Genomic DNA, 20,316 nt, shown 5'->3' on the forward strand with positions numbered 1-20,316 from the left:
CTTACTGTTATAGCCAACGACAATGTCAGGAAATATGTTTGGAGAAAAGAAAAACAGCCCCAGAAACAACATGCAGTGTGCTAGCTACATTGTCTGTGTCCTCCATAGAGCGCCCCAGGTTATAGACTAGGAGGCGGTGTTCATGTGGAGAAACTGAGACATTCCCTGCCTCTCCTCTCATCACTCAAACATTCCTCCTTTCTCTCGCTCTCTGCTGCCTGAACCATCCACAGACCTTGATGTAGAAATCTCTTTTATTGTCTTTCTCTCTTTTTTTTATTTCTTCCTCTCCCTTTTCTTTCTGCCTCACATTCTTAAATAAAGATTCCAGCTGCTTTTATTGAGGCTGTGCACTCGTATTTACCAGAATATGATCTGATTCACCTCCTTAGATAGGCAGTTGGAGACCTGAACATCTGGGCGTTTTCCTTTGTGTTGCGGCCGAGACTTCTGGAGACACCCCCCCCCCCCCAAACAAAACGCTATCCGTCTCTTTCAGGATATGTCACACTGAGGCGTTGCTCAGCGAGCTGAGCGTTTAAAAGACTCCAATCTTTCCATCATCGTTAAGATCAGCTGTCATTAGTGGGTCATCGAGTAGTAACCATCTCAATTTGATAGTAGGTTTAGACACACAAACGCTAAGCTAAAAAATACTTAATTAACATCCTGTTGTGTATAAATTCACAAGTCGGTCTTTGTTGACGATGGGATCATATACCCCATATGACCGATGACCGACGCTTGTTAACGACCATTAACCGCTAACAGACAACATTACAAATGTAGAATAGACGCATGTCTGTGACTCATAAAAAAAAACGTTAAAAAATTGTTTTTCACCCATAAGGGGTAAATTGTTTTTCTATAGCAGCATAAACAACAACAGAGCAAACACAGATTAACCAAACGAAAACGCATTTAATCCGAAAGCGCTGGTTATGCTGGGTACACACGAAAATATTTTTTAATTCTTATAAGATTTTCAAAATGTTGAGAGACCACAAACATGAGGACAAAAAAATCCTAGATGTAACCGTTTTGCTCCTATAGTGTGTGGTGTCCTCAGGGGTCCCCCCACACATCAGGACTCGCGATCGGGGCGGCTCCGACGTTCTTCCGAGCAAGTTCGGTCACTCTTAAAACACCTCACACCAAAGGAAAATCTGATAAAATAATCTGTAGAACCATCAAGATAATCGGAACATTACCTAGGCTTGTCGAAAGGGGGGAAATTGCCCCGATTATCCTGTGGGGTGTACCCAGCATTACTCACCTGTCCAAACACACACGTGATGTACTTTTACACAGGTGAGTGGAGAGGAGCATCATGTCGATATTGTTCTTCAGAAGAAGACTAACCAGATAGCAGAGAGGTTACAGGCTGCAATCACGCCAAACCACAGGTGCACCCGTTTCTCCTCCCCTCCTCTTGACAAAGAGGCCCTCAGCTTATGAATTCACCCAGGGTGGAAATTGAAAAATGTAATTCGCCAGGAATGAAACCAGTCTTTGTCCCTGTGGGAAGATGACTGTGAGTGCTAATGTTATTATTAGTTATTAGAAGCAGACCTGGACATTGTGACCCACAGCTGGGTCTACAATGGGAACGTATCAGAGACGTTCCCTCTCCCCACACCCTGTGGCCCTCGCTAATGAAACCCCCTACAGCCAGCAGCCAATGATCGCCACGTTTTAGCTGCCATTTTGTGGGCACAGATGCCTTCTGGAACATTGTGGCACCAAGCGTGAAATGAATGTAAAATCAACCATGATGCCTCTTTCTTCTGTTTATTGTTTTAGGGTGCAGATGAGCCAAGTACAGCGAGAACAACTCTCAGGGCTCTCTTTGCGCACCCCCCCCCCCCTTGTCTCTCCATCTCTCTCTCCATCTCTCTCCCTTTCTTTATCTCTCTCCATCTCTCTCTCCATCTCTTTCCCTCTCTTTCTTTCTTTCTCTCTCTCCCTATCTCTCTCCATCTCTTTCTTTCTCTCCCTCTCTTTCTTTCTCTCTCTCTCTCCCTATCTCTCTCCCTATCTCTCTCTTTCCCTCTCTTTCTTTCTCTCTCTCCCTCTCTTTCTTTCTCTCTCTCTCTCTCTCTCTCTCTCCCTATCTCTCTCTCTCCCTCTCTTTCTTTATCTCTCTCTCCCTCTCTTTCTCTCTCTCTCCCTATCTCTCCCTCCCTATCTCTCTCCCTCCCTATCTCTCTCCCTCCCTATCTCTCTCCCTCCCTATCTCTATCTCTCCCTATCTCTCTCTCTCGATGGCATCTCATTCTGAGCACGTCACGCAGCACAGCCATTTGTCTTGCTGACATGTGTTAAGTGTACACTTGGCAAAGTTGGTGCCTGTCCTGGGTTTAATATCTGTTGTTTATTGTCGGGCTATGCAGATCTGTGCAGATATCACTGTAAACGGCTCGTGGCAAACCTGCTGTTTGTGGTGTTGGGAGTGATTGAGCGTCTCCGGTTGAACCCTGCAGGCATGCAAACTCCTCACCTTTAGGTGAGACTCACCTTTTTGAAAACAAAATGGGTCTCCTACGTTATTTGTGCAGATCCGATGAGAAAATATTTGGAGGGTGTGGGGGGGTCGTGGCCTTGGCCAACACAGCATTTTACCCGTGCTTCGCAACTTTTACAACAGGCTCTGGAACCAATCGTCACTCCTAATGCCTAAACCTCACAATCAATCAAGGGCAAAATGAGGAGAGGTTTTCTACATTCATCTAGCCTCTTAATTTTGCTCTCAAAGTGCACTAGATTGGTGCGTTTAACTTTAAAATTGAAGACATTTTCTTCCTGGGGAGCATGCCCCCGGACCCCTCTATGGAGGTCAGGGGTTCGCTGTATCGTTCTCACCTTTTTTACCCTTTTCTTTTACCTTTTCTGACCTGTTTGCATGCCTGACCCTGTTTGCATGCCCAACGAGGCGAGGTCGTTTAGCCCGAGGAGCAGGGAGGACGGCGGGCAGGGTTGGCGTGAGCCGCGCCTAGCTTTACCACCAGTGCTCACGGTGGCCTGTGAAGTGTTGTCTTGGACAAGGGGCTTTCGGTGTGCTGTGCTCAAGCAAATGAGTTTGGTTGGTGTCCATAGCGGAGATGCTGCCAAGTTGCCCAGTTCAATTTGTCAAGACAATAGCTGTCTGGATACCTGTGTTTCCTCAAGATGAGGACAGTGTTGGCAACAGACAATAATGCTGAAGTAGTTCACCCTCTTGGTTCTTTCGTGTCTCTTCACACAGCTCGTCTGATTGATCTTGGCAGTTGCACTGTCTGATTGAATGACATGTTTATTGTTTTGGGGAGCACTTCTTCTCAGTTTAGGGAAATCGCCATCAACTTCAAATTGCATTTCGGAAGGTTGACTGTCAGGGTAGGTGGACGGACGGTGGGTGGTTTTCCAATAAGGTTTGGCTTCAGCGCTTAATTATATCAGGCAGCCAAGACTGTGGAATAAACACTCTGCATTCATGTTCTGCAGACACACACCCCTCCTGGGCTTTCACGCTCTCAGTTAAACAGTATTGCAGCGCGTTAGCCAATCACGGCACGCTCTCAGTTAAACAGTATTGCAGCGCGTTAGCCAATCACGGCACGCGGCTGAAAGCACCCTACCCAGAGCTAAGGCGGCTAATGCGGAGAGAATTCCCCTTTAGCTTCAGCCTGGTTAAAATCAGTTCTGATTGATCGGGACAATTGCACAGACATGATCCGCTTGATCAGGTGGAAATGTGTTTTTGGTGGTTGTAATGTCTAGGCCCAAATCATCTTCATAGCTGTATAAACAAGAGGTCCATCTAACAGCAGGTTAAGAATGTTGACGCAAAAAACTGGTGTCTTGGGTCCAGACATGAATCATCTCTAACTGTTATGTATAGCAGTGGGCAATTTCAAGTGGCATTAAGTCATCATGTCTGATAACTTGTGCTTTTCAAGCCTTTCCCATACAGATTGTGATCTATTGAGCGCTAGCAGCTAGCATGGGCATTATCATTGCGGTCGCGTTGCAGGCTGAGGATCTGTCTCTGGTTATTAATGCTGTGTCTGCGATCAGTGTGTCCTCCATTGCTCTTGTTTCCTGTGTCTGAATTATAAAAAAGCTAATGTCTCTGTGTTCCATAGAGCGTATTAACTTTCCTAAACCACACACCCACGCACACACACCACGACTCCATGGTTGTCGGAGAGGAACACACAACTTTGACACAAGTTGCATTAGGCCTCTGACGGAACAGGAGCTGAGCCGTGAGCTTTTTAATTATATAAAATGACTCCTGAAGCTGCACTCTGCAGGACTAAATGTCATATCTCCATTAGTGGGCGAAAAGACACAGAGAAGCATTTTCAACTAACAACTCATTAGACCAGTCATCTTCGGGTTCTTGGGCAGAGCTGTAATTTACATTTACATTTAGTCATTTAGCAGACGCTCTTATCCAGAGCGACTTACAGTAAGTACAGGGACATTCCCCTGAGGCATGTAGGGTGAAGGGCCTTGCCCAAGGACACAACATCAGTTGGCATGACCTGGAATCGAACTGGCAACCTTCGGATTACTAGCCCGATTCCCTCACCGCTCAGCCACCTGACTCCCTAGAATTTAGTGTGTGTGTGTGTGTGGGGGGGATTTAGTTATCCACTCATCTGGTCTGTAATGTTGCGTGACTGACGGTGTGGCAGCCCAGTGTTCCTGTTGAAAAAGACGAGCGCCTATGTCTCCTCACAGGGAAGTGGTTCCTCCCTGTAGGGGCTCCAAGCAGACGTGTCCCCCTGTAGTCATCTAGCAGACGCTCTTATCCAGAGCGACTTACAGTAAGTACAGGGACATTCCCCCGAGGCAAGTAGGGTGAAGTGCCTTGCCCAAGGACACAACGTCATTTTGCACGGCCACACACTCGCTGATCCAGCTCTGGGTGAAGGACTGTGGCTAGCTTACACACGCAAGGCAGTTTTGGCTTGGAGACACGAGCTCTGAGCCCCACCGTTGTGGGCCGTGGAATGAGGAGTGATTTAATACGTGTCGAGTGACAAATGCTCTGTCACTCAAGTCTTTTTGATAAATGTTTTTAGCCGATTGGGGACACAAACTCACAAGTGGAGGGGGGAGTCAGGTGGCTGAGCGGGAAGCGGGCTTGTAATCAGAAGGTTGCCAGTTCGATTCCCGGCTCTGCCAGATGATGTTGTGTCCTTGGGCAAGGCACTTCACCCTACTTGCCTCGGGGGGAATGTCCCTGTACTTACTGTAAGTCGCTCTGGATAAGAGCGTCTGCTAAATGACTAAATGTAAATGTAAGTGGCACTGTGGGATCCTTTTTCTTGATCAAAGCTTCTGGAACAAAATGTAAACAAACCGAATATGTGCGAGAATCTCATTTTGTTGTGCGACCGTTTATGTAGACAAAAGGATAGATTGGACCTGACATTGTTATTGAATATCACACATGCCTTATCGGTCACATCTGTTGCTATTATCCATTCACGTCCATTGATATTGTTTAGCATTGTTCCACTGGAAACCCGGCTATCCTGCCTAATCATCAAAGCTGGAACGCGTAGCTTCAGAAAGCGATTTTGTTCAGCGTGGTCTCCACCAACCAGGCGGCTCTTCTCAGAGCTTCGGGCGGTCGTACAGCAGTCGCCACGGTACCCATGTGGGCCCTGGGCTGTCAACCTGAGCTTTTGGGCAGAGAAGTCAGCTCCACAATGGAGAACAGTAAAGCAGACCTCTGGCTGTGGAAATCCCCATTTGTTCCAGAGTATTGAACTCCCAGCGCCTCGCCTCATCCCACACTGAGCAGGTCAGAGCAGGGCAGGGGGGGGGGGGGGGGGGGGTGAAGCTGCTAGTCAGTGTTCTACGGAGTCAGATGGCTGAGCGGTTAAGGAGTCGGGTTATTAATCAGAAGGTTGTTGGTTTGATTCCCGGCCATGCCAAATGACGTTGTTTCCTTGGGCAAGGCACTTCACCCTACTTGCCTCGGGGAGAATGTCCCTGTACTTACTGTAAGTCGCTCTGGATAAGAGCGTCTGCTAAATGACTAAATGTAGTCAGAGTATTTTGATGTGGGATTCTGGACCCCGTTGTGTGAAGCAGTCAAACCCTCAGCCTCTCCCTTCCCTATCCTGGTTGGTGTGTGTGTGTGTGTGTGTGTGCCGGTGTTAGAGAGCGTGGGGGAGACTGCCAGCCCTCCAGAGCTGTGTCACCTCTCCCCTGCCTCCTTGTCCCTGGTCTAAGGGGAACACTTACCAGCTCTTTCAAGGGCAGCCATGTGAAAGTGTGTGTGTGTGAGAGATCACCCACACGGCTGAAAGTCTAGAGAGAGAGATGTGTTGACATCTTCATCAGTGCCGGCTGCTTGTGTTGCAGTGGGACATATCTGTCCTTAGAGAGAGGGGCACCTGAGGCACTGTCCTCCCCACTGGTCAGTTAAAGGGCAGTCTGCTGGGATTGAGGAGTTAGAGCTGTGTGTCCGTGTGTGTGCCTTTCCCATCGTCCTTCGCTTTGTGGGTCGTCACTAAGCTAGAATGTCTTGAGTGTTATTGCGGTAAGCTACTCAGCTCTCTCCCAGTGGGGTGTGGGCCTTGTAGAGTACCAAATGCCCCCTTGCTGCTTGTTCAGAGCAAGTCATAATGCTGCCAAAAGCCTCCTGGCCGTGCTAACCCTTATTTCCTGGCCGTGCTAACCCTTATCTCCTGGCCGTGCTAACCCTTATCTCCTGGCCGTGCTAACCCTTATCTCCTGGCCGTGCTAACCCTTATCTCCTGGCCGTGCTAACCCTTATCTCCTGGCCGTGCTAATCCTTATCTCCTGGCCGTGCTAACTCTTATCTCCTGGCTGTGCTAACCCTTATCTCCTGGCCGTGCTAACTCTTATCTCCTGGCCGTGCTAACCCTTATCTCCTGGCCGTGCTAACCCTTATCTCCTGGCTGTGCTAACCCTTATCTCCTGGCCGTGCTAACCCTTATCTCCTGGCCGTGCTAACCCTTATCTCCTGGCCGTGCTAACCCTTATCTCCTGGCCGTGCTAACCCTTATCTCCTGGCCGTGCTAACCCTTATCTCCTGGCCGTGCTAATCCTTATCTCCTGGCCGTGCTAACTCTTATCTCCTGGCTGTGCTAACCCTTATCTCCTGGCCGTGCTAACTCTTATCTCCTGGCCGTGCTAACCCTTATCTCCTGGCCGTGCTAACCCTTATCTCCTGGCCGTGCTAACTCTTATCTCCTGGCCGTGCTAACCCTTATCTCCTGGCCGTGCTAACCCTTATCTCCTGGCCGTGCTAACTCTTATCTCCTGGCTGTGCTAACCCTTATCTCCTGGCCGTGCTAACTCTTATCTCCTGGCCGTGCTAACCCTTATCTCCTGGCCGTGCTAACCCTTATCTCCTGGCCGTGCTAACTCTTACCTCCCGGCCCTGCTCTCTCTGCCAGGGACTTGGTTGCTTTTGCCAGCATTATGCTGTTAGTCAGCACAGTCATCAAGGTCCACCTCAATCTCATCCTCCATCTCTGTCTGCCTCTATCTCTCTCTATTGCACTTGCCCGCTCTCTCTCTCTTTCTCTCTCTTTCTATCTCTCTCTCTCTCTCTGACATCACACATCTTTTTTTTGTAAGATATGCATCAGTAGTTACCCATAAAGACCCACGTTATGCGAGGCAATTTAATTCAGGCCACCCTCTGTGTGTGTGTGTCTGTGTGTGTATCTGGACAGAGAGAACAGTGACTGATCTTACTCATTTCCAGGCACAAGGATGGGATCATTTATTGATCTGGACATTTCATTAAGTGTCAGCGCGTGGTGACACGTGAGGTGACAAACTGCCATCCCCCTTTCATCACCCTGATGCACCCCGAGGCCTGCTGATGTGACTAGACCCTCCCTCCCTCTCTCAGCCTCTCTTCTCTCACTCTATTCTGTACTACTCCTCTCTCGTCTCCAGTCTAGCTTTACCCCTCTGCCCTTTCGTCACACAAGGATATTTTCTTTTAGACCTTTCCTAGTGGTTTTCATTCTTGTCATTTTGACTAAAAAGACATTGAAATCAGGTCACGGCTCAAAAATCCAATTTGTAAGTAGTTTGAATAGTTTTCATTCAAGCAATTCATTTGAATGTCTCCTGAACTTCAGCTGAGGTTGAGGAGATGTTACCTTGAGTTCTCAACTTTGACGCTGCGCACAGTTCACTCTGTTCCGTGTATTATGTGTTTTATGTTGAGGAGAAGTTTGTCTCCTTCAAATGTCACAGACTTTGCAGTACTCCATATGTATAAGTTGGTTTCTAACAAACCTTTTTTTCATTCAAGCTTAGCAGAGCACAACCAACGTCGAGTTTTAAAGATGTCAGTCCTGACCTTTGCCCCCTGCTTTGAGTCATCGAGGACAGCAGGTCACTGAGGATCAATACTTCATTAATGTTACAAGATTGAGGCAGCTCCACCAGTCGATTCCTTTGTCTGAAACATGATGGTAATAAAAGCAGAAGGTCACAGAATCCTGTATGTGTGAGGGTGTGTCTGTCTGTGTTTGATAGGCTGTCACACACAGACGGAAACATCCCCCCTGTCAGTTTGTCAATGGCGTAGGTAAGAGAGAGGCGTCGTAGAAGGTCTGCATGTCCGCGCTCGCGTCGGAGGGAAAATGCGATTAGCACGTTTCGAATCAGCGTGTGTTCTATTTCTGGCAGGCTGGACTCCCTGCTGTGTGTCAGGTGAGTAACTAGAGGTGAGACGTTCGCAGGTGTGACCTACATTTGGAAAGAAAGGCACTATACTGTGACAGCCTCCTAGTTTCCCCAAGACTTCCTTTCATACGAGTCAGTGTGGGCTTGAGGCCACACATTGACACACCTCCTTCCGGCTCCAAATCTTTAATATTATTCCCAGCGTGGACCCACAACGGCTGTTGCCCAAAGTCGTGCACGCTTCTTAGCACAACCACAAAATGGTATTAAGGAAAGGCGACACTACTGCAGGGGAAGACAGCAGCTCTTAGCTACACACACACACGTGCACACACACGTGCACACACACACACACGTGCACACAAACACATGTGCACACACACACACACAGGAGCTGGTAAATAGGTTAGTTAGCGATGGGGGGTCTGTTTGGTGTGCAGGGCAGTGGAGGAGCCTGTGGCAGGTTTCTGGAGCCAGGATGAAGTGAGTTTACACAGCTTCCGCTGTCGTTTGTGGTAACATCCAGTTAGTTTCTGCTGTGTATATGGACGTTGGGGTTTTAGATTTTGTTTGCTAAACTAGACAAGGTGGTTGCCAACAGATACGAGAGCAGGGTGCAATGAGCTGATGAGCTTTTAGATAAACACTCCTGGCTCTGTGTGTGCGGGTGTGCGCAATCCCATTACTAAGTATCGAAATACACCCTTATGACTCTTATACGATTCTATTTAGATATAGCGTTTTTATATGGCTCTATTTTCTGGTCATTGTAATAAAGGGAATATGTGCACCATTAACCTCCCTTGTAAAGTAGAGGTCATGAAATTCAGCCAACCTCCCTCCAGTGGCATTCAACTGTATCAGAGCAGGTGGAGGATAGGAATGGCCCAGTGATAAAGTAATGGGTGAATCGACTAATAGATAAAGTTTACCGTCCTTGCGGGAACTCCTTTGTGTCTGAGTTACAGGGATGGGTGCTGAGCCCAGAGTTGGTCTAATCCAAGTGTGTGACCAGGTTTAGCTCATCCAGACGTCATCATGGCATAGATTGGCCCAGGGCTTTTGGGACCCCACTGACAATTGCTTACAGTACAAGTGTTGCTTAGTTGATTTATTTATGGAACATTTAGGAATATCACATTTTGGAGACTATTCGCCTGTGGCCATTTGATTTGTGTGTGTGTGTGTGTCTCTGGGAGAGGAGGAGTGTGCGTGTGTGACAGGGTCTGTCTGAGAGGAGGGGGGGCTGGCGGTGGGAGGGGGGGGCTGGCGGTGGGAGGGGTGGGAGGGGGGGGCTGGGGGGGGCTGGGGGTGGGAGGGGGGGGCTGGGGGTGGGAGGGGGGGGCTGGGGGTGGGAGGGGGTCTCTAAACATGTCTGCCGCCGTATGAATCATGCATGCGTTTAATTCTGCTTTTAATTATTACAAAGTGCTGTGCTATTCCAAGCAGAGGTGTCCCTCCCTGTGTGTGTGTGTGTGTGTGTGTGTGGGGGGGGGGGGGGGGCGAGATGGCTATGCTCCAACAGTTCCCCTGCATTATTTAAGAAGCTGAAGATGACGACTCATTTGCTGCCTCTGTCTCACCCTCCCCTCCCTCCGGGGCTTCATACCCACGGCTGACCCTGCCACGCCTTCCCTTCTCACACGATGTGTGTGTGTGTGGTCCCATCAATATTGATGTTACTAAGTAAAAAAAAAAAAAAGGATCACTCACCAGGAAGCGGTCATTTCTCAAACATCTGAATCGCGGGTTCTCCTTAGATGCATGAGGTGAAAACAGCACAATGAAATCAAAACGAGTTTGCAGTGGATAGGAGTCAGAGATAAAAAGGTTACCTCTACTGGAAAAACCCAAGCCGAGTTATGACTAATAACTGTGTTTCGGAATTGTGACATTTACGAATTAAATCTAAATTCTGAAGGGCATGAAAAAGCTGTATGTCTTAAACAGAGAAGGCCCAAGGCTGTTTCTTTCTCTGGTGATTCTTCACGGTCTGCACGCCTGGATGAGGGGCTTGTGCTGACTGTATAGGTCACAGACATGTGTTATTGTGCGACGGTCTCAAGTCTCAACATGTACACAAGCAAACAACTCAGAGTAATAGTGTTGAATTCTGCTTCATTTTCTATTGGAACAGAAGCATACTTTCACATGGATAGCTTTCACTCTAGCCCTGAAGAATACGTCTGGATGTGAAGTGTTTTTTTTTGTCAATTGCAAGAAGAATAGGAAGCTATGTGCATGCTCACATCTTTACAATTTTACTCTACACAGACGCTCGCTTCACACGTTGAATGACCTCTTTCAGAGAATCTAAGATGGCTCTGAACTCTTCGATCCAGCTCCCTTTCCTCCCCTCCTCCCCCTATCTGTCCCTTTCCTCCCCCTATCTGTCCCTTTCCTCCCCCTATCTGTCCCTTTCCTCCCCCTATCTGTCCCTTTCCTCCCCCTATCTGTCCCTTTCCTCCCCCTATCTGTCCCTTTCCTCCCCCTATCTGTCCCTTTCCTCCCCCTATCTGTCCCTTTCCTCCCCCTATCTGTCCCTTCCTCCCCCTATCTGTCCCTTTCCTCCCCCTATCTGTCCCTTTCCTCCCCCTATCTGTCCCTTTCCTCCCTTCCTCCCCCTATCTGTCCCTTTCCTCCCCCTATCTGTCCCTTCCTCCCCCTATCTGTCCCTTTCCTCCCTTCCTCCCCCTATCTGTCCCTTTCCTCCCCCTATCTGTCCCTTCCTCCCCCTATCTGTCCCTTTCCTCCCTTCCTCCCCCTATCTGTCCCTTTCCTCCCCCTATCTGTCCCTTTCCTCCCTTCCTCCCCCTATCTGTCCCTTTCCTCCCCCTATCTGTCCCTTCCTCCCCCTATCTGTCCCTTTCCTCCCTTCCTCCCCCTATCTGTCCCTTCCTCCCCCTATCTGTCCCTTTCCTCCCCCTATCTGTCCCTTTCCTCCCTTCCTCCCCCTATCTGTCCCTTTCCTCCCCCTATCTGTCCCTTCCTCCCCCTATCTGTCCCTTCCTCCCCCTATCTGTCCCTTTCCTCCCTTCCTCCCCCTATCTGTCCCTTTCCTCCCCCTATCTGTCCCTTTCCTCCCTTCCTCCCCCTATCTGTCCCTTTCCTCCCCCTATCTGTCCCTTCCTCCCCCTATCTGTCCCTTTCCTCCCTTCCTCCCCCTATCTGTCCCTTTCCTCCCCCTATCTGTCCCTTTCCTCCCCCTATCTGTCCCTTTCCTCCCCCTATCTGTCCCTTCCTCCCCCTATCTGTCCCTTCCTCCCCCTATCTGTCCCTTCCTCCCCCTATCTGTCCCTTTCCTCCCCCTATCTGTCCCTTTCCTCCCCCTATCTGTCCCTTCCTCCCCCTATCTGTCCCTTTCCTCCCCCTATCTGTCCCTTCCTCCCCCTATCTGTCCCTTTCCTCCCCCTATCTGTCCCTTCCTCCCCCTATCTGTCCCTTCCTCCCCCTATCTGTCCCTTCCTCCCCCTATCTGTCCCTTTCCTCCCCCTATCTGTCCCTTTCCTCCCCCTATCTGTCCCTTTCCTCCCCCTATCTGTCCCTTTCCTCCCCTCCTCCCCCTATCTGTCCCTTTCCTCCCCCTATCTGTCCCTTTCCTCCCCCTATCTGTCCCTTTCCTCCCCCTATCTGTCCCTTTCCTCCCCCTATCTGTCCCTTTCCTCCCCCTATCTGTCCCTTTCCTCCCCCTATCTGTCCCTTTCCTCCCCTCCTCCCCCTATCTGTCCCTTTCCTCCCCCTATCTGTCCCTTTCCTCCCCCTATCTGTCCCTTCCTCCCCCTATCTGTCCCTTTCCTCCCCCTATCTGTCCCTTTCCTCCCCCTATCTGTCCCTTTCCTCCCTTCCTCCCCCTATCTGTCCCTTTCCTCCCCCTATCTGTCCCTTCCTCCCCCTATCTGTCCCTTTCCTCCCTTCCTCCCCCTATCTGTCCCTTTCCTCCCCCTATCTGTCCCTTCCTCCCCCTATCTGTCCCTTTCCTCCCTTCCTCCCCCTATCTGTCCCTTTCCTCCCCCTATCTGTCCCTTTCCTCCCTTCCTCCCCCTATCTGTCCCTTTCCTCCCCCTATCGGTCCCTTCCTCCCCCTATCTGTCCCTTTCCTCCCTTCCTCCCCCTATCTGTCCCTTCCTCCCCCTATCTGTCCCTTTCCTCCCCCTATCTGTCCCTTTCCTCCCTTCCTCCCCCTATCTGTCCCTTTCCTCCCCCTATCTGTCCCTTCCTCCCCCTATCTGTCCCTTCCTCCCCCTATCTGTCCCTTCCTCCCCCTATCTGTCCCTTTCCTCCCTTCCTCCCCCTATCTGTCCCTTTCCTCCCCCTATCTGTCCCTTTCCTCCCTTCCTCCCCCTATCTGTCCCTTTCCTCCCCCTATCTGTCCCTTCCTCCCCCTATCTGTCCCTTTCCTCCCTTCCTCCCCCTATCTGTCCCTTTCCTCCCCCTATCTGTCCCTTTCCTCCCCCTATCTGTCCCTTTCCTCCCCCTATCTGTCCCTTCCTCCCCCTATCTGTCCCTTCCTCCCCCTATCTGTCCCTTCCTCCCCCTATCTGTCCCTTCCTCCCCCTATCTGTCCCTTTCCTCCCCCTATCTGTCCCTTCCTCCCCCTATCTGTCCCTTCCTCCCCCTATCTGTCCCTTTCCTCCCTTCCTCCCCCTATCTGTCCCTTTCCTCCCCCTATCTGTCCCTTTCCTCCCTTCCTCCCCCTATCTGTCCCTTTCCTCCCCCTATCTGTCCCTTCCTCCCCCTATCTGTCCCTTTCCTCCCTTCCTCCCCCTATCTGTCCCTTTCCTCCCCCTATCTGTCCCTTTCCTCCCTTCCTCCCCCTATCTGTCCCTTTCCTCCCCCTATCTGTCCCTTCCTCCCCCTATCTGTCCCTTTCCTCCCTTCCTCCCCCTATCTGTCCCTTTCCTCCCCCTATCTGTCCCTTTCCTCCCTTCCTCCCCCTATCTGTCCCTTTCCTCCCCCTATCTGTCCCTTCCTCCCCCTATCTGTCCCTTTCCTCCCTTCCTCCCCCTATCTGTCCCTTTCCTCCCCCTATCTGTCCCTTTCCTCCCCCTATCTGTCCCTTTCCTCCCCCTATCTGTCCCTTCCTCCCCCTATCTGTCCCTTCCTCCCCCTATCTGTCCCTTCCTCCCCCTATCTGTCCCTTCCTCCCCCTATCTGTCCCTTTCCTCCCCCTATCTGTCCCTTCCTCCCCCTATCTGTCCCTTCCTCCCCCTATCTGTCCCTTTCCTCCCCCTATCTGTCCCTTTCTCCCCCTATCTGTCCCTTCCTCCCCCTATCTGTCCCTTCCTCCCCCTATCTGTCCCTTTCCTCCCCCTATCTGTCCCTTTCCTCCCCCTATCTGTCCCTTTCCTCCCCTCCTCCCCCTATCTGTCCCTTTCCTCCCCCTATCTGTCCCTTTCCTCCCCCTATCTGTCCCTTTCCTCCCCCTATCTGTCCCTTTCCTCCCCCTATCTGTCCCTTTCCTCCCCTCCTCCCCCTATCTGTCCCTTTCCTCCCCTCCTCCCCCTATCTGTCCCCTCCTCCCCCTATCTGTCCCTTTCCTCCCCCTATCTGTCCCTTTCCTCCCCCTATCTGTCCCTTTCCTCCCCCTATCTGTCCCTTTCCTCCCCTCCTCCCCCTATCCGTCCCCCAATTCCAGCAGAGCGAGTGTGTCATGCTCCAGTCAGGCGTAAACGAGAGAGCAACCCCCCCCCTCCCCCCTCCCCAACACATCTTTCTTCCTCCCCTGGCTGCAGCCCCGTCCTCTGGGGTGGTCAGCAGGGGTGTAACAGCCCGGCACCACGCCCCGCCTCAAACTCATCATCCTGCCAGCGGCCGCCCACCCTCGCGTGGCAACGGACGCCACGCGGGCGTCGCAGTCGCCATGGGCAACAGTCTCTGGTCGCTGTGGCGCGCCTGGCTCAGACACTTCTCTCATCCCCAGTGTCATCCCGGACGCCTTGCGCGCGGTGTTGATGTGAAACCCAGTGCCTTTGTTATCTGGTGCCAGGTCTGTCGTGGGGAAGATAAGTGGTGGTGGTCTTAGTGGGCCCCCCTGCGCTGAGGGGATGAAAGAGGACCAGCCCTCCGTGTCCTGAGGAGGGCTTTCAGAGCTGCTACATCTCCAGGTCTCCAGCCGGACACTCCCCGCTCTCTCTCTCTCGCTCGCTCGCTCTCGCTCTCTCTCTCACCCTCTCCCAGTCTGTCACCCTCTCCCTCCCCATCTCCCTCTCTCTCGCTCTCTCCCTCTCTCTCACCCTCTCCCTCTCCCAGTCTGTCACCCTCTCCCTCCCCATCTCCCTCTCTCTCGCTCTCTCCCTCTCTCTCACCCTCTCCCTCTCCCAGTCTGTCACCCTCTCCCTCCCCATCTCCCTCTCTCTCGCTCTCTCCCTCTCTCTCACCCTCTCCCTCTCCCAGTCTGTCACCCTCTCCCTCCCCATCTCCCTCTCTCTCGCTCTCTCCCTCTCTCTCACCCTCTCCCTCTCCCAGTCTGTCACCCTCTCCCTCCCCATCTCCCTCTCTCTCGCTCTCTCCCTCTCTCTCACCCTCTCCCTCTCCCAGTCTGTCACCCTCTCCCTCCCCATCTCCCTCTCTCTCCCTCTCTCCCTCTCTCTCACCCTCTCCCTCTCCCAGTCTGTCACCCTCTCCCTCCCCATCTCCCTCTCTCTCGCTCTCTCCCTCTCTCTCACCCTCTCCCTCTCCCAGTCTGTCACCCTCTCCCTCCCCATCTCCCTCTCTCTCGCTCTCTCCCTCTCTCTCACCCTCTCCCTCTCCCAGTCTGTCACCCTCTCCCTCCCCATCTCCCTCTCTCTCGCTCTCTCCCTCTCTCTCACCCTCTCCCTCTCCCAGTCTGTCACCCTCTCCCTCCCCATCTCCCTCTCTCTCGCTCTCTCCCTCTCTCTACCTCTCTCTCTCTCTCCTCCTGTCTGTCACCCTCTCCCTGTCTCTCTCCCTCTCCCCTTCTCTCTCCCTCTCCCCGTCTCTCTCCCTCTCCCCGTCTCTCTCTCTCTCCTTCTTGGAGATGACTCATCTCAGCTGCTCATTCCAAATGGCCCAAAAATACGGATACAATGTTATGCACAACAAATGTTTAGCGTAATGTACTTTAAAATGCTGAGGTTACGTCCGACGCCAATGCAATACCCTGTACTCCTCGTTCGCTACCTCGTAGCATTCCAAAAGCTAATTATGAATTTAATTACGTTAATCGTTCATTTTGATCAACCGTTTACATCCCAGTTATGCGAGGAGAATTATCGTTTAAGAAAGTAGCCCACATGTTGAGGTGCATGTTTGTTCTGTAGCATTTTGAGCCGGACGGAAAGTAGCTAGACTAGTAAACTGGCATTTTCCTATGTTCCGCAGCAGAATACACAGAGCCCACTTCTCGGCTAGCTACCAAGCTGCTTAAACGGCTCAGTGCTTAAAGTAAATAAACAAATTCGTACAGTCAAACATTTGTCCTTAGGTTTTGAAATATTCACTTTAGCCATAAAATTTGCTCTAACTTCAGCTTCTTGAGTAATATTGTGGTTTAGAGGGTCAAATTCATACGGCGATAGCTTTTTTGGCTATAGAGTAGAGCTGAATGGTTTAATCGCTTGTGACCTTTCTTCCTTGAGTTACTGAAACAAAACATTTTCTGCCTTTAAGCTCCTCAACTCTAGCTACTTTATGCTTTTGACTGGTAATGTTGGCTGTGTTAACTTTTGAAGTATAGCATTTTTTTTTAGATAATGTATTCAGTTGATTTCAACTTTCAGAAACGGTTTCTTTTGAGTGTACGTGCTTGCGCGTGTTCAGTTGGAGACGCTGGCCCTAGAGTTGTTCGGCAGAGACGGGAGAAGATGAGGAGGAACTAAATGATGTCTGTTTTACAATGCTGCCTGTTTAGTTACCAAGGCAGATGCCTAGGAATTTCAAAACCCAAACTCAGTCAATTCACAGGTCAGGTACTACAGATGTTATGCCCTCTGTAGACATGTTGTGTAAGCTAATGAGGCCCTCAGAGAGTTTGGCAACTCAGACAGCTCAGAGCCAGTGGATTTATTATTTTTTATTTGTAGTGGCCTGCTGCTTTCCAGCCAATCATGTTCCAGCAATCCTGTTCCTTTCGTCATTGGCTCTATTTGTGAAACCACTGTCAATCAAACTCCAGCTCTAGGAAAGTGTGGCTCATATTTGTTTTGTTATTTATTATGTTACCTATTGCAGCCCGAACTGGATGAAGTCGTTTGTGTGTTCAGCCTCCGGCCATGTGCAGCATATGTGAGCCCTTCGTTAGGCTTGTCTTGTCAGATTTTTTGGAACAATCAGATCCGATTAATTGTAAAGCATGTTTACTCTCTGACTCCATCCATATTTCAAATAGAAACACATAAAAAATTCAGAATCCCCTAACCTGGGACTTCATTAAAGCAACAACTGACTTCTTTCATTCTTTGTTTTAGTTATTCATATACTTTTAACAATGCCAACACTATCGATTTGCAGTCTGAATCAGGGCTTAAGGATGTACTGTCCCTGTTATATTATTCTGCCAACTGGTGGTTTAAAAAGGCTCGGGCAGTGTGGACTGCAGAACAGAGCCTGCGTTCTCACGGTTGTTGAACACACACACACACACGCGTGTGCTTTGTGGTGTTTGTGGCAGTAATTGTGTAGCGTCAGCCAGTCATGAGGGTGAGAGCAGTCCTTGGCGCGATGTATTGTGACTGGGAGGAAGGCTCCAGTCAGCCTGCCCTCTTATCAGGGTCAGTAAGGAGAAGCACAGCCCACACACACACACACACACACACACACACACACACACACACACACACACACACACACACACACACACACACACACCTCTACACAGCCCTTAAGACAAGAAAGATCAGTCACAGATCAGTCACATACACTTTTTTTATCATGTAAAAGAAATGGCTCTCACTGAATGTTTCTTGATTTTCTGGTAAAAATGTCATACTTGGAATGAAATAGACAAGACCACCTTTCACACTTGCAATCTGTCAGCATTGTTACCAGTCAAACCCCATAGTTAAGTAAACGGGGTGGAAAATATTGCGAAAGCAATGTCATTTTTACTAAAAAGAACTTGACAGAACATACGGCTTCGTCATGAAGTAGTGGTAATGATTCATCATTCATCGTCTGTTTCTGAATGATGGATTTAGTTGGCTTGCTATTTCACATTTGTTGCATCAGATGACCATTCTGCTACCTCCGCGTACGGTTGCAAACATCTCTTTTTAACCCACCGCTCCTCCTCTCCCTTCTTCTCTCAGACCCTCTGAAGCAAGCATGCTGGACCTCCTCATCCACAACACAAAGATGAGAAATAGATGAGGATTTTTAATTTTATTTCACATTGATCTCACCCATGTTGTGATATCTCTCTGGGTTAGCTGGTTCAATAGCTGGAGTGGATCGGGATAAATCTAAAGACGGCTTTTATAGTACTGAGACAAAGCCCTGCAATCCTTTCTAGGTATAAGATAAGTAATGTGATGGGGCCTTAATCATTTACACCCATGAGGTCTGAGGTGGCGTGAGGTATTGATTCTGCATAAAGTCCCTCGGCTGTGCAGTTAGATCACTCTAGTGGACCTTGACGCTTATTTAATGACGCTTAGGTTGGAGTCTTGCGTCTAATGAGTCCAATGGCTCATCTTTGATGGGACAGACGGGCTGTGTTTAGGCTAGGCTGTCAAAAACACACATTACTACATATACACACTACTACTACACAAAATCACATACTCACCCACTACCACAATACTACACGCTACACACACACCTGAGTATACACACTCAATCCCATCCTCCTGGCCTGGACAACCCCCTGTGTGCGGTCTGGAGAGGGAGTGCATGGAATCAGCCCTGTCGAAGTTTCACTGCGTCAAGCTCTCCCGCCAGCTCTCCGTGACACTTTTACTGCACTTTCTCAGACGGCAGTCTTGGCTTTCTGTCGCTCCCTTCCTCTCCCCCTCTCACCATCTGGTGTCAGCCATGTCCGTGCAGCACTTGGCTCGCACCTCAGTGTCGACAGCCTCTTTCTCCCTCTCTCTGCGTCTCTCTTTGTCTCTCCGTCTCTCTCTCTCCATCTCTCTCTGTCTCTCTCAATCTCTCTTTCTCCATCTCCCCTCTCTGTGTCTCACTCTCTGTGTCTCTCTCTCTCTCTCTCTCTCTCTCTCTCCATGTCCCCCTCTTTGCGTCTCTCCCTCCCTCTCTCTCTTTCCGTCTCTCCATTTCTCTCTCTCCATCTCTCTTTCTCCCTCTCTCTCCATCTCCCCCTGTCTTCGTCTCACTCTCCCTTCTCTCTCTCTCCATCTCTCTCTGCATCTCTCCCTCCCTCTCTCTCTCTCTCCGTCTCTCCATTTCTCTCTCTCTCTCTCTCTCTCTCTCTCTCTCTCTCTCTCTCTCTCTCTCCATGTCCCCCTCTTTGCGTCTCTCCCTCCCTCTCTCTCTTTCCGTCTCTCCATTTCTCTCTCTCCATCTCTCTTTCTCCCTCTCTCTCCATCTCCCCCTGTCTTCGTCTCACTCTCCCTTCTCTCTCTCTCCATCTCTCTCTGCATCTCTCCCTCCCTCTCTCTCTCTCTCCGTCTCTCCATTTCTCTCTCTCTCTCTCTCTCTCTCTCTCTCTCTCTCTCTCCATGTCCCCCTCTTTGCGTCTCTCCCTCCCTCTCTCTCTTTCCGTCTCTCCATTTCTCTCTCTCCATCTCTCTTTCTCCCTCTCTCTCCATCTCCCCCTGTCTTCGTCTCACTCTCCCTTCTCTCTCTCTCCATCTCTCTCTGCATCTCTCCCTCCCTCTCTCTCTCTCTCCGTCTCTCCATTTCTCTCTCTCTCTCCATCTCTCTTTCTCCCTCTCTCTCCATCTCCCCCTGTCTGCGTCTCTCTCTGCGTCTCTCCCTCCCCCTCTCTCTCTCCGTCTCACCATCCCCCCCCCTTCTCTCTCTCCGTCTCTCGGCCTGTGCTCTCTGATTATGGCCAAAGGGCCACAGAGTGCGATGCAATCAGCATCTCCCACTCTCAAAACAATTTCAAGCTAGACTCCAGTGCTGTAGTGGCAGAAGGGTGTCCAGTCCATTACTGGGAACCTTTTGACTGGAGCATGATGAGAAACCCCCCCTCCCCCGCCCCCCCCCCCCCCCCTCCCCGTGAGAACAGGACCGGTGAACACATCCAGTTTGGCTCTGATTTATGGTGCACATCTGGGGCTGTTTTCAATTGTTTCCAATTAGACGTTTGAGCTCTCTCAAACACACTCACACACACTCTCTATTCCCTTCTATCCATCTCTGCCATATCCAGCATCTCCCCACCTAGCAATTAAGCCTTGACAGGCTCCCTCTGTGTGGCTCTCTTTCTCCTCCTCCTTCTGATGAAAATGTGGACCACTGCACTGACACACACTCACACCCCATACACACTCACACACACCACATACACACTCACATGCCAAACACACAAAATAGAAAATGGACCACCTCATTGAAGTGGACATTTGATGTCACCCTGGCATTTGGGTAGAACAGCATTAGGCAAGTCAATTGCTAGGTGTTACATGTCTGTTGTCAATTCAGTTCAGCAGACGTGATAATAATGACTGCTTGCCCTGCATTGCCCTGAATGGTCAAAGCACAGATCTTTGTCCT

The 20,316-nt window shown here is 50.4% G+C and overlaps 1 protein-coding gene across 2 annotated transcripts in view; it reads left to right on the forward strand.

Annotated features, from left to right (window-relative positions):
* atad2b (ATPase family AAA domain containing 2B) overlaps positions 1-20,316 on the forward strand; it is a 60,242-nt gene that overhangs the window by 24,585 nt on the left and 15,341 nt on the right. The window lies entirely within an intron of this gene.

Source organism: Osmerus eperlanus, chromosome 8, assembly GCF_963692335.1.
Source record: "Osmerus eperlanus chromosome 8, fOsmEpe2.1, whole genome shotgun sequence".
Taxonomy (NCBI): Eukaryota; Metazoa; Chordata; class Actinopteri; order Osmeriformes; family Osmeridae; genus Osmerus; species Osmerus eperlanus.